Genomic DNA, 12,687 nt, shown 5'->3' with positions numbered 1-12,687 from the left:
GTCCAGTGCTCTGCACACAGTAAGCACTCAATAAATACGATTGATTGATTGATTGATTGATTTTACTGGTACATATTTGTTCTATTTATTTCATTTTGTTAATATGTTTTGTTCTCTGTCTCCCCCTTCTCGACTGTGAGCCCGCTGTTGGGTAGGGACCGTCTCTCTATGTTGCCAACTTGTACTTCCCAAGCACTTAGTACAGTGCTCCGCACACAGTAAGCGCTCAGTAAATACGATTGAATGAATGAATGAATATATGTATATATGTTTGTACGTATTTATTATTCTATTTTATTTGTACATATTCTATTTATTTTATTTTGTTAATATGTTTTGTTTCATTCTCTGTCTCCCCCTTCTCGACTGTGAGCCCGCTGTTGGGTAGGGACCGTTTCTATATGTTGCCAACTTGTACTTCCCAAGCGCTTAGTCCAGTGCTCTGCACACAGTAAGCGCTCAATAAAAACGATTCAATGAATGAATTTATGTACATATGTTTGTACATATTTATTACTCTATTTTATTTGTACATATTTACTCTATTTTATTTTGTTAATGTGTTTTGTTTTGTTCTCCGTCTCCCCCTTCTAGACTGTGAACCTGCTGTTGGGTAGGGACCGTCTCTATATGTTGCCAACTTGTACTTCCCAAGCGCTTAGTCCAGTGCTCTGCACACAGTAAGCGCTCAATAAATACGATTGAATGAATGAATTTATTAAGCGCTTACTATGTGCAAAGCACTGTTCTAAGCGCTGGGCAAGCGGCAACATATAGAGACGGGCCCTACCCAACGACGGGCTCACAGTCTAGAATGGTATTTAATAATAATAATGGTATTTGTTAAGCGCTTAACTCTGTGCCAGGCACTGTACTAAGCACTGGGGTCGATACAAGCAATTGGGTCGGACACAGTCCTTGTCCCATGTGGGGCTCACAGTCTCTCAATCCCCATTTTACAGATGAGGGAACTGAGGCCCGGAGACGTGAAATTCATTCATTCGTTCATTCAATCGTATTTATTGAGCGCTTACTGTGTGCAGAGCACTGTACTAAGCACTTGGGAAGTACAATTTGGCAACATATAGAGACGGTCCCTACCCAACAGTGGGCTCACAGTCTAGAAGAGTGACTTGCTCAAGGTCACACAGCAGACAAGTGGCCAAGTCGGGATTAGAACCCATGACCTTCTGACGCCCAGGCCCGTGCTTGTGAGGGTGGGGCAGCGTGGGTCAGTGGAAAGAGCCTGGGTTTGGGAGTCAGAGCCACATGTCTGCTGTGTGACCTTGGGCAAGTCACCTAACTTCTCTGAGCCTCAGTTACCCCACCGGTAAAATGGGGATTAAGACTGTGAGCCCAACGTGGGACAACCTGATCACCTTGTATCCCCCCCAGCGCTTAGAACAGTGCTTTGCACATAGGAAGTGCTTAACAAATGTTATTATTATTATTATTATTATTATATTATTATTATTATTACTCTCAGTGCTCCAGACCAGCAAAACCATCGTAGTAGCTGTCTCCGGAAACCCTGCCTAAAATCAACGTGGCCTGCAGCCATCCCTTGCTAGAGTAAAACAGGGAATGCCATGGCCTCTGACAAAAAGAATAATTTTGAGAGAAACAGAATGGCGTAGTGAATAGAGCACGGGCACGGGAGTCCGAAGGACTTGGGTTCAAATTCTAGCTCAGCCAGTTTGCTGTGTGACCTTGGGTAAGTCCCTTCTTCTCTGTGCCACAGTTCCCACATCTGGAAAATGAGAATTAAGACTCCGAGTCCCATCTGGGACATGGACTGTTCCAATCTGATTAACTGATTAACCACAGTGCTTAGTCCATTGTAATGTTTAACAAATACCATTAAAAAAACCTTCTGGTACCTCTCCCTGCTCTCAGGTAGTTAGTACAGTGCTCCAGAGAGAGTAAGCACTCAGTAAATACAACTGATTAATTGACAATATGGGCAGATGCCACTGAACTAGGTAGAAAAAAGCATATAAAATTATATGAAAAATGATAAAGCACATTCTAAGCAACTCAGAGGTTTTACCAGACTTTTCTCCCATGTACACGGGGAAGACTCACCAGAGCGTTTGTTGGGTTGGGACTGTCTCTATATGTTGCCAACTTGTACTTCCCAAGCGCTTAGTACAGTGCTCTGCACACAGTAAGCGCTCAATAAATGCAATTGATTGATTGCTTCTCATAAGACAAGCATCTGCTTGTATGCCCGTTGTGAGCAGGGATTGTCTCTGTTGCTATATTGTACTTTCCAAGAGCTTAGTACAGTGCTCTGCACCCATTAAGCGCTCAATAAATGCGATTGAGTGAATGAATGAATGAATGACACCCCCTCACACATACAGGTGCTGCAGCATTTTTGGTGCAAACCATTTCTTTGTATCTCTATCTCATCTATCTTGCTGCGGGCCCCTTGCTCATGTCATGCCCCTGGCCTGGTCCGCCCTCCCTCTTTTTATCCGACAGATGATCACTCTCCCCACCTTCAGTCGTATTAAAAGGACATCTCCTCCAAGAGGCCTTCCCTAAGTAAGCCCTCATTTCCCCTTCTCCTATTCCCTTTCGTGTCACCCTTACACTTGGATTTGCATCCTTTATTCACCCCCCACCCACCTCAGCCCCGCAGCACCTATGTACATACCCATAATTTATTTATATTAATGTCTGTCTTCCCCTTTAGATTGTAAGCTCGTTGTGGGCAGGGTACATGTCTACCAACTCTGTGCTTATGTGCTCTCCCAAGCCCTTACTTAATACAGTGCTCTGCACCCAAGCACTCAATAAATATGATTGATTGATTGATTGTGGCCATAGAATCCGGCTCCTGGGCCTGCAGCCCTTGAAGGGAGCTTGGTCTGGGAGAAGAGATGCACCAGTACACCCCTCTGAAATCCTCCAAGGAGCCCTTTCAGACTCCTGTAAGTGCCCCAGCAAGGTCTTTACTGTGCCAATTTGGAAAGAGCACTGCAAAGCTTTTTCATCAGTGGCTGTGAAAGTTGCCAGGAGGTGAAAAATTCCTGGTGACTTTTGGAGGGAAATTTTCTTCCGCTCAGCATTCCAGTTGAGAGGAGATCAGACACGTTCATTCATTATTCTCCATGATTTTGGCAGCAGGTATTATCAGAATCCTCCTTTAAGCAGCTGGAAAAACCAAAATAGTATGATTGAAAGCCATGTAGTGAATCCGTGACCAAGCTTGGAAGGCAGCCCAGGATTGACATCTAATCCATCTACAATACTTTACAGGGCTCTGCCGGTTCTATTTATCTTTTCTTCCCAGGCTTCAGATAATTCTGTTCGTAGTAGCAGCGTGGTCCGCTGGATAGAGCACGGGCTTGGGAGTCAGAAGGACCTGGGTCCTATTCCCAGCTCCGGCACTCGTCTGCTGTGTGACCTTGAGCAAGTCACTTGACTTCTCTAGGCCTCAGTTATCTCATCTGTAAAATGGGGATTAAGGCTGTGAGCCCCATGTGGGACTTGGTCTTTGTCCAACCTGATGAGATTGTATCTACCCCGGAGCTTAGATCAGTGTTTGACACATAGTAGGTGCTTAACAAATACCATTATTTTTATTATTATTATCATAGTATCGCTACGGTGGCTATCATGCTCTTAGGGAGTTGGGGGTGGCAGAGAAGAGCCCAGATCTAATACGATTATTCCTGCCACGGTGCCACTTTTAGTGCGGGTTTGGACAGAACGTGATGAAAATGGAGGGGAACACGGCCAAAGCTCAAACCTTAAGTGGACATAATGTGACTGGGAATACGATTTGGGAAAGTTTCCAAGCATAATTGCATTGTGCTTTCTTTCAGAAACACCATCGGTCTGTTAGCGTTACACTGGAAACTAATCGTAAGTGTTTAAAGTTCACCGTTGCCACATGTTTGAACAAGTGTATTTTACAGTTGCTGTTCTTTGTTTTACTTTGTTTAAAGCCTGTTTTCTGCAAAAAAGTCGAAAAGACCTCCCTACCCCCATCTAAAGCCACTTTTTGCAGATCACACTTATCTGCTGCTTGTGAAATGGGTGTTCAATGTGTCGGCTGCTGTTCTTCCTACCGGCTATCTCGCAACACGAGCCGCTGGGCGCAAGGAAACTCACGGAGAGCATGTGCGTGGCTCAGTGTTCACGTGAGCAGGTGTAGAATTCATTATAGAGAGGTTGGAGACCAAGGAAGTGAAAGTCAAACCAAGGTCTTGAGTCTTCCTTTTATTTCGTTCATTTCCTTCCTCAACTGAATGAACGAATGTGAGCTCGTTGTTCGTTAGGGACCGTTCCTATGCGTTGCCGACTTGTCCTTCCCAAGCGCTTAGTATAGTGCTCTGCACATAGTAAGCGCTCAATACGACTGAATGAATGAATGCTCTGCCCGCAGTAAGCGCTCAATAAATACGATTGAATGAACGAATGCGAGCCCGTTGTTGGGTAGGGACCGTCCCTATACGTTGCCGACTTGTCCTTCCCAAGCGCTTAGTACAGGGCTCTGCACATAGTAAGCGCTCAATATGACTGAATGAATGAATGCTCTGCCCACAGTAAGCGCTCAATAAATACGATTGAATGAGTGAATGTGAGCCCGTTGTTGGGTAGGGACCGTCTCTATACGTTGCCGACTTGTCCTTCCGAAGTGCTTAGTACAGTGCTCTGCACATAGTAAGCGCTCAATACGACTGAATGAATGAATGCTCTGCCCACAGTAAGCGCTCAATAAATACGATTGAACGAATGCGAGCCCGTTGTTGGGTAGGGACCATCCCTATACGTTGCCGACTTGTCCTTCCCAAGCGCTTAGTACAGTGCTCTGCACATAGTAAGCGCTCAATACGACTGAATGAATGAATTCTCTGCCCACAGTAAGTGCTCAATATGACTAATGAATGAATGCTCTGCCCACAGTAAGCACTCAATAAATACTTCTGAATGAATCAATCGTATTTATTGAGCGCTTACTGTGTGCAGAGCACTGTACTAAGTGCTTGGGAAGTACAAGATGGCAACATATAGAGAGAGTCCCTACCCAACAGTGGGCGAGCCCGTTGTTGGGTAGGGACCGTCTCTATACGTTGCCAACTTGTCCTTCCCAAGCGCTTAGTACGGTACTCTGCACACAGTAAGCATTCAATACGACTGATTGAATGAGCGCTCTGCCCCCAGTAAGCGCACAATAAATACGATTGAATGAATAAATGCTCTGCACACAGTAAGCACTCAATAAATACGATTGAATGAATGAACGCTCTGCCCCCAGAAAGCGCTCAATAAATAGGATTGACTGAATGAACACTCTGCACACAGTAAGCGCTCAATAAATAGGACTGAATGAATGGATGCTCCGCCCACAGTAAGCGCTCAATAAATACAACTGAATGAATGAATGCTCTGCCCACAGTAAGTGCTCAATAGGATTGAATGTATGAATGCTCTGCCCACAGTAAGCACTCACTCAATAAATACGATTGAATGAATGAACGCTCTGCCCACAGTAAGCGCTCAATAAATACGATTGAATGAATGAACGCTCTTCCCACAGTAAGCGCTCAATAAATACGATTGAATGAATGAACGCTCTTCCCACAGTAAGCGCTCAAGAAATACGATTGAATGAATGAACGCTCTGCCCACAGTAAGGGCTCAATAAATACGATTGAATGAATGAATGAATGCTCTGCCCACAGTAAGCGCTCAATAAATACAATTGAATGAGTGACTGCTCTGCCCACAGTAAGCGCTCAATAAATACGATTGAATGAATGAACGCTCTTCCCACAGTAAGCGTTCAATAAATACAATTGAATGAGTGAACGCTCTTCCCACAGTAAGCGCTCAATAAATACGATTGAATGAACGCTCTGCCCACAGTAAGCACTCAATAAATACGATTGAATGAATGAACACTCTGCCCACAGTAAGCGCTCGATAAATACGATTGAATGAATGAATGCTCCGCCCAGAGAAAGCGCTCAATAAACACGATTGAATGAATGAACGCTCTGCCCACGGTAAGCGCTCAATAAATACAATTGAATGAGTGAATGCTCTGCCCACAGTAAGCGCTCAATAAATACGATTGAATGAATGAACACTCTTCCCACAGTAAGCGTTCAATAAATACGATTGAATGAGTGAACGCTCTTCCCACAGTAAGTGCTCAATAAATACGATTGAATGAATGAACGCTCTTCCCACAGTAAGCGCTCAATAAATACGATTGAATGAATGAATGCTCTGCCCACAGTAGGTGCTCAATAAATACGATTGAATGAATGAACGCTCTGCCCACGGTAAGGGCTCAATAAATACGACTAAATGAATGCTCTTCAGTGCTCAATAAATATGATTGAATGAATGGACGCTCTGCCCACAGTAAGCGCTCAATAAATATGATTGAATGAATGAATGCTCTGCCCACAGAAAGTGCTCAATAAATACGATTGAATGAGTGAACGCTCTTCCCACAGTAAGCGCTCAATAAATACGATTGAATGAGTGAACGCTCTGCCCACAGAAAGCACTCAATAAATACGATTGAATGAATGAATGCTCTGCCCACAGTAAGTGCTCAATACGATTGAATGAGTGAATACTCTGCCCACAGTAAGCGCTCAATAAATATGAGTGAATGAATGAATGCTCTTCCCACAGTAAGCACTCAATAAATACGATTGAATGAATGAACGCTCTGCCCACAGTAAGCGCTCAATAAATATGAGTGAATGAATGAATGCTCTTCCCACAGTAAGCGCTCAATAAATACGATTGAATGAGTGAACGCTCTGCCCACAGTAAGCGCTCAATAAATACGATTGAATGAGTGAACGCTCTGCCCACAGGAAGCGCTCAATAAATACGATTGAATGAATGGACGCTCTGCCCACAGGAAGCGCTCAATAAATACGATTGAATGAGTGAACGCTCTGCCCACAGAAAGCGCTCAATATGATTGAATGAATGAACGCTCTTCCCACAGTGAGCGCCCAATAGGATTCAATGAATGAATGCTTTGCCCACAGAAAGCGCTCAATAAATACGATTGAATGAATGAACGCTCTGCCCACAGTAAGCGCTCAATAAATACGATTGAATGAATGAACGCTCTGCCCACAGTAAGCGCTCAATAAATACGATTGAATGAACGCTCTGCCCACAGTAAGCGCTCAATAAATACGATTGAATGAATGAACACGCTTCCCACAGTAAGCGCTCAATAAATACGATTGAATGAATGAACACGCTTCCCACAGTAAGCGCTCAATAAATACGATTAAATGAATGAATGCTCTTCCCACAGTAAGCGCTCAATAAATACGATTGAATGAATGAATGCTCTGCCCACAGTAGGCGCTCAATAAATACGATTGAATGAATGAACGCTCTGCCCACGGTAAGGGCTCAATAAATACGACTAAATGAATGCTCTTCAGTGCTCAATAAATATGATTGAATGAATGGACGCTCTGCCCACAGTAAGCGCTCAATAAATATGATTGAATGAATGAATGCTCTGCCCACAGAAAGTGCTCAATAAATACGATTGAATGAGTGAACGCTCTTCCCACAGTAAGCGCTCAATAAATACGATTGAATGAGTGAACGCTCTGCCCACAGAAAGCGCTCAATAAATACGATTGAATGAATGAATGCTCTGCCCACAGTAAGTGCTCAATACGATTGAATGAGTGAATACTCTGCCCACAGTAAGTGCTCAATAAATATGAGTGAATGAATGAATGCTCTTCCCACAGTAAGCGCTCAATAAATACGATTGAATGAATGAACGCTCTGCCCACAGCGGGCGCTCAATAAATATGCGATTGAATGAATGAATGCTCTTCCCACAGTGAGCGCTCAATAAATACGACTGAATGAATGAATGCTCTGCCCATAGTAAGCGCTCAATACGACTGAATGAATGAATGCTCTGCCCACAGTAAGCGCTCAATAAATACGACTGAATGAATGAACGCTCTGCCCACAGTAAGCGCTCAATAAATACGACTGAATGAATGAACGCTCTGCCCACAGTAAGCGCTCAACAAATACGATTGAATGAACGCTCTGCCCACAGTAAGCACTCAATAAATACGATTGAATGAGTGAACGCTCTGCCCACAGTAAGCGCTCAATAAATACGATTGAATGAATGAACGCTCTTCCCACGGTAAGCGCTCAATAAATACGATTGAATGAATGAACACTCTTCCCACAGTAAGCGCTCAATAAATACGATTGAATGAACGCTCTGCCCACAGTAAGCGCTCAATAAAAACGATTGAATGAATGAACGCTCTGCCCACGGTAAGGGCTCAATAAATACGACTAAATGAATGCTCTTCAGTGCTCAATAAATATGATTGAATGAATGGACGCTCTGCCCACAGTAAGCGCTCAATAAATATGATTGAATGAATGAATGCTCTGCCCACAGAAAGTGCTCAATAAATACGATTGAATGAGTGAACGCTCTTCCCACAGTAAGCGCTCAATAAATACGATTGAATGAGTGAACGCTCTGCCCACAGAAAGCGCTCAATAAATACGATTGAATGAATGAATGCTCTGCCCACAGTAAGTGCTCAATACGATTGAATGAGTGAATACTCTGCCCACAGTAAGCGCTCAATAAATATGAGTGAATGAATGAATGCTCTTCCCACAGTAAGCACTCAATAAATACGATTGAATGAATGAACGCTCTGCCCACAGTAAGCGCTCAATAAATATGAGTGAATGAATGAATGCTCTTCCCACAGTAAGTGCTCAATAAATACGATTGAATGAGTGAACGCTCTTCCCACAGTAAGCGCTCAATAAATACGATTGAATGAATGAACGCTCTTCCCACGGTAAGCACTCAATAAATACGATTGAATGAATGAACGCGCTGCCCACAGAAAGCGCTCAATAAATACGATTGAATGAATGAATGCTCTGCACACAGTAAGAGCTCAATAAATACGATTGAATGAACGCTCTGCCCACAGTAAGCGCTCAATAAAAACGATTGAATGAATGAACGCCTCTGCCCATAGTAAGCGCTCAATAAATATGATTGAATGAATGAACGCGCTGCCCACAGTAAGCGCTCAATAAATACGATTGAATGAATGAACGCTCTGCCCACAGTAAGCGCTCAATACGATTGAATGAATGCTCTGCCCACAGTAAGCGCTTAATAAATACGATTGAATGAGTGAACGCTCTTCCCACAGTAAGCGCTCAATAAATACGATTGAATGAATGAACGCTCTTCCCACAGTAAGCGCTCTATAAATACGATTGAATGAATGAACGCTCTGCCCACAGAAAGCGCTCAATACGATTGAATGAATGAACGCTCTTCCCACAGTGAGCGCTCAATAAATACGATTCAATGAATGAATGCTTTGCCCACAGAAAGTGCTCAATAAATACGATTGAATGAACGCTCTGCCCACAATAAGCGCTCAATAAATACCATTGAATGAACGCTCTGCCCACAGTAAGCACTCAATAAATACGATTGAATGAGTGAACGCTCTGCCCACAGTAAGAGCTCAATAAATACGATTGAATGAATGAATGCTCTGCCCAGAGAAAGCACTCAATAAATACGATTGAATGAGTGAACGCTCTGCCCACAGTTAGCGCTCAATAAATACGATTGAATGAGTGAACACTTTGCCCACAGTAAGCGCTCAATAAATATACGATTGAATGAATGAACGCTCTGCCCACAGTAAGCGCTCAATAAATACGATTGAATGAATGAACGCTCTTCCCACAGTAAGCGCTCAATAAATACGATTGAATGAATGAACGCTCTGCCCACAGAAAGCGCTCAATACGATCGAATGAACGCTCTGCCCACAGAAAGCGCTCAATAAATACGATTGAATGAACGCTCTGCCCACAGTAAGCGCTCAATAAATACGATTGAATGGATGGACGCTCTGCACACAGTAAGCGCTCAATAAATACGAGTGAATGAATGAATGCTCTGCCCAGAGAAAGCACTCAATAAATACGATTGAATGAGTGAACGCTCTGCCCACAGTTAGCGCTCAATAAATACGATTGAATGAGTGAACACTTTGCCCACAGTAAGCGCTCAATAAATATACGATTGAATGAATGAACGCTCTGCCCACAGTAAGCGCTCAATAAATACGATTGAATGAATGAACGCTCTTCCCACAGTAAACGCTCAATAAATACGATTGAATGAATGAACGCTCTGCCCACAATAAGCGCTCAATAAATACCAATGAATGAATGAACGCTCTTCCCACAGTAAGCGCTCAATAAATACGATTGAATGAACGCTCTGCCCACAGTAAGCGCTCAATAAATACGATTGAATGGATGGACGCTCTGCACACAGTAAGCGCTCAATAAATACGATTGAATGAATGAATGCTCTGCCCAGAGAAAGCACTCAATAAATACGATTGAATGAGTGAACGCTCTGCCCACAGTTAGCGCTCAATAAATACGATTGAATGAGTGAACACTTTGCCCACAGTAAGTGCTCAATAAATATACGATTGAATGAATGAACGCTCTGCCCACAGTAAGCGCTCAATAAATACGACAATGAGTGAACGCTCTGCCCACAGTAAGCGCTCAATAAATACGACTGAATGAGTGAACGCTCTGCCCACAGTGAGTGCTCAATAAATACGACTGAATGAATGAATGCTCTGCCCACAGTAAGCGCTCAATAAATACGATTGAATGAATGAATGCTCTGCCCACAGTAAGCGCTCAATAAATATGAGTGAATGAATGAATGCTCTGCCCACAGTAAGCGCTCAATAAATACGATTGAATGAATGAATGCTCTGCCCACAGTAAGCGCTCAATAAATACGACTGAATGAGTGAACGCTCTTCCCACAGTAAGCGCTCAATAAATACGATTGAATGAGTGAACGCTCTGCCCACAGAAAGCGCTCAATAAATACGATTGAATGAATGAATGCTCTGCCCACAGTAAGTGCTCAATACGATTGAATGAGTGAATACTCTGCCCACAGTAAGTGCTCAATAAATATGAGTGAATGAATGAATGCTCTTCCCACAGTAAGCGCTCAATAAATACGATTGAATGAATGAACGCTCTGCCCACAGCGGGTGCTCAATAAATATGCGATTGAATGAATGAATGCTCTTCCCACAGTGAGCGCTCAATAAATACGACTGAATGAATGAATGCTCTGCCCATAGTAAGCGCTCAATACGACTGAATGAATGAATGCTCTGCCCACAGTAAGCGCTCAATAAATACGACTGAATGAATGAACGCTCTGCCCACAGTAAGCGCTCAATAAATACGACTGAATGAATGAACGCTCTGCCCACAGTAAGCGCTCAACAAATACGATTGAATGAACGCTCTGCCCACAGTAAGCACTCAATAAATACGATTGAATGAGTGAACGCTCTGCCCACAGTAAGCGCTCAATAAATACGATTGAATGAATGAACGCTCTTCCCACGGTAAGCGCTCAATAAATACGATTGAATGAATGAACACTCTTCCCACAGTAAGCGCTCAATAAATACGATTGAATGAACGCTCTGCCCACAGTAAGCGCTCAATAAAAACGATTGAATGAATGAACGCTCTGCCCACGGTAAGGGCTCAATAAATACGACTAAATGAATGCTCTTCAGTGCTCAATAAATATGATTGAATGAATGGACGCTCTGCCCACAGTAAGCGCTCAATAAATATGATTGAATGAATGAATGCTCTGCCCACAGAAAGTGCTCAATAAATACGATTGAATGAGTGAACGCTCTTCCCACAGTAAGCGCTCAATAAATACGATTGAATGAGTGAACGCTCTGCCCACAGAAAGCGCTCAATAAATACGATTGAATGAATGAATGCTCTGCCCACAGTAAGTGCTCAATACGATTGAATGAGTGAATACTCTGCCCACAGTAAGCGCTCAATAAATATGAGTGAATGAATGAATGCTCTTCCCACAGTAAGCACTCAATAAATACGATTGAATGAATGAACGCTCTGCCCACAGTAAGCGCTCAATAAATATGAGTGAATGAATGAATGCTCTTCCCACAGTAAGTGCTCAATAAATACGATTGAATGAGTGAACGCTCTTCCCACAGTAAGCGCTCAATAAATACGATTGAATGAATGAATGCTCTTCCCACGGTAAGCACTCAATAAATACGATTGAATGAATGAACGCGCTGCCCACAGAAAGCGCTCAATAAATACGATTGAATGAATGAATGCTCTGCACACAGTAAGAGCTCAATAAATACGATTGAATGAACGCTCTGCCCACAGTAAGCGCTCAATAAAAACGATTGAATGAATGAACGCCTCTGCCCATAGTAAGCGCTCAATAAATATGATTGAATGAATGAACGCGCTGCCCACAGTAAGCGCTCAATAAATACGATTGAATGAATGAACGCTCTGCCCACAGTAAGCGCTCAATACGATTGAATGAATGCTCTGCCCACAGTAAGCGCTTAATAAATACGATTGAATGAGTGAACGCTCTTCCCACAGTAAGCGCTCAATAAATACGATTGAATGAATGAACGCTCTTCCCACAGTAAGCGCTCTATAAATACGATTGAATGAATGAACGCTCTGCCCACAGAAAGCGCTCAATACGATTGAATGAATGAACGCTCTTCCCAC

Source organism: Tachyglossus aculeatus, chromosome 14, assembly GCF_015852505.1.
Source record: "Tachyglossus aculeatus isolate mTacAcu1 chromosome 14, mTacAcu1.pri, whole genome shotgun sequence".
Classification (NCBI taxonomy): Eukaryota; Metazoa; Chordata; class Mammalia; order Monotremata; family Tachyglossidae; genus Tachyglossus; species Tachyglossus aculeatus.
The sequence above is the reverse complement of the archived record's forward strand: the minus strand, read 5'-3'. Positions refer to the sequence as shown.